The sequence below is a fragment of the Eschrichtius robustus genome, chromosome X (assembly GCF_028021215.1).
Source record: "Eschrichtius robustus isolate mEscRob2 chromosome X, mEscRob2.pri, whole genome shotgun sequence".
NCBI lineage: Eukaryota > Metazoa > Chordata > Mammalia > Artiodactyla > Eschrichtiidae > Eschrichtius > Eschrichtius robustus.
This window is the reverse complement of record NC_090845.1, coordinates 120,164,526-120,166,995: the sequence shown is the minus strand read 5'-3', so window position 1 is coordinate 120,166,995 and position 2,470 is coordinate 120,164,526.

Here is a 2,470-nt window from a genome sequence, read left to right as displayed (position 1 = left end):
AGGCTCTTCTGAATCTGCTAAATCATCTTGATGACTTGCTGCAGCGTTTTCAAAAACACATGCACCATTTTGTCATGGAGATCACCTTTTTATTTTTTTTTTTGAGTCCAAACAAGCCAAAAAGCTTCCAAGTAATTTAGGACTAAAGAGAAACACATTTCAGAAAGGTCCCAGAGTAGCCTCTCTGCTGACACCCCAGGACTGGCTCCCCAAGGCTGGGCAGGCAGCAGGACCACTGGCTCCAGGTCTACATCTCTTCTCAGAAGCCCCATCATACATTCTAACCCAGGCTTCCCAATCCTCAATTTCCTTTTCTATCAGCAGTGGCTTGGTAGAACCCCCAAGACTTTCCCATTTCTTTCCTACTTTTCTCTAGGAATAAATCATGCAAAAATCTGCCACCCTTCTTCACTTTTCCTGGCACTTCATCTGAGTTCATCTGTTCTTGTCCATCAGCAATTGCCCTTCATTTCCTTACAGTGTTCACATTCTCATGGGCCGTGTGACAAGAACCTTCAATGGCTCCCTCACAGGCATTCTCACAGAAGTTTTCTCCCTTCGCTGCTCCTGCCAGAGAGCCAGAGCTCACCTTTGTCCCCTGTACTGTCGTCACCTATTCACTTATCTGTGTCCCACTGGACTAGGAGCCCTTTAAGAACAGAGACCACATCTTATTCCTCTCTGAATCCCCAGGACACCCGGTTGCCTGGCACATGGCAGATGCTTAACATATATATTTGTGAAATGAAGGAATGAGTGAGTGAGCCAAGCAGTCAATGAATCAGTCAGACAGTCAATGAATTCATTTATTCCAAAAGTACAGTGAAACTTCAGCTGTTCATAACCTATGGGAGAAGTGGCCGAGTATTCTTTGCAGGGATTTGTGGGCTCTTCTGGGGCTTCTCAGGGTCTTTTTGTTAAATTCCTGGTTCTCCGTGATGATCTTGGCAAGGAGGGTTGTTAAGCTGTGAGCGAGTGGTATTATGGGTATGTAACCTATTATTCTATTACTGAGCAACTGCAATTCTATTATACATACTACAGTGTTCTGTGGCTGGAGGACTATAAGAAATGTGTTCCTGCCCCCATTAGGATGGTGAAAACATGTCTTCCTGCCCTACTTGTGCTGGCCCTGCAAAAGACTCGCATTCATTTACTTAATTATATCTGTCACCAAGAAACCTCATCACATCACTTTTGTGGTCTCTCTCTCACCCTCTTGTCTTCCCCTGTGCTGTATCAGAACAGAAGGTGATCGTCATAGTGGTGGTGATGATGGTGGTAGATGGATGACATGGAAGTGAAGAGTTCTAAGTGGTCTCGATTGATTTCTTGATGGAAATTTAATCATGTTCGAGTTTCTACCCAACTCTCATAATATTTATGTACATTAGATATTTGCCCTTCCTTTTTTATGCAAAATCTCTGTCTTGTGGATGACCTCAGTCCTAACCTAATATATTAAATTAGGATTTTACTTAATGTAGTCAATTCTAAATGTAGATTATTCAAACAATGGATTATCTAAAAAAAGTTTGAAACTCTAAACTAGCTTTCTGCCTGCTCCCCCAGCCTTCCACCCAGCTCCACCTCAAAACACATACACACACACACACACACACAAAACACATATCTTAGCTGTTTTCTCTTAATTGGTTATGGCCTCAAGCAACACAAACCAATTTTATAATTAACCTAAGAAAAAAATAACTGGATGTCAAATTTGTTGCCCAAAACTTATATAATCCAATCAAACATTTGGCTCTGGACTGTTTTGCTTGTATATGAGGTGATGAAAACAAAATGAGTGTGTCAGGCACTTTGGGAGTTGTTTCAAATTTCTGAAGCCAATAAGGTATCACTCCGTAAATTAGTATTACAGTACACTAAACAGAGCCCTGGTAGCCTTAATGAACAAATGTTTCTCTGAGAATGCCAGTTTACTCAGAGGAATAACTATATTAGGTCCATTGTTTAATTGGTTGGATATTATTGTGAAGCTGTTGAAAAGAAATCAATTTGCCATTACTGTTAACCATCAGTTTCAATGATTTATATTCATAACTTGGGCCTGACTACATATTCAAATGTAGCAGTGAGAGCAAAGTATTGGTGCAGCAGATGAGGCTCAGTATTCAAGAAAGAACATTCATTTATTTAAAGGATGAGATAGCTTGAAGTGATTAATCAGAGTAGATAATAATATGAACTCCTTCCAGATCTATATAAATGGTTTGAACACACCCCCTAATTTATTATAAAATTATTTACATGTAGTAATCTTAAAATGAATCATCTTTCTCTGCGGGAATGCTACCTATCTGTCAAATCCCAGTTCAAATGCTGACTTTATAAACCTTCCTGGCTCTCCCAACAGAACCATCCAGGAAGAAAGAACAGAGGAGACAACTCTGAGACAAATGCCCAACTATGGGAAAGAGTTTGGCTTCTTCTAGGAACTGAAGGGAGG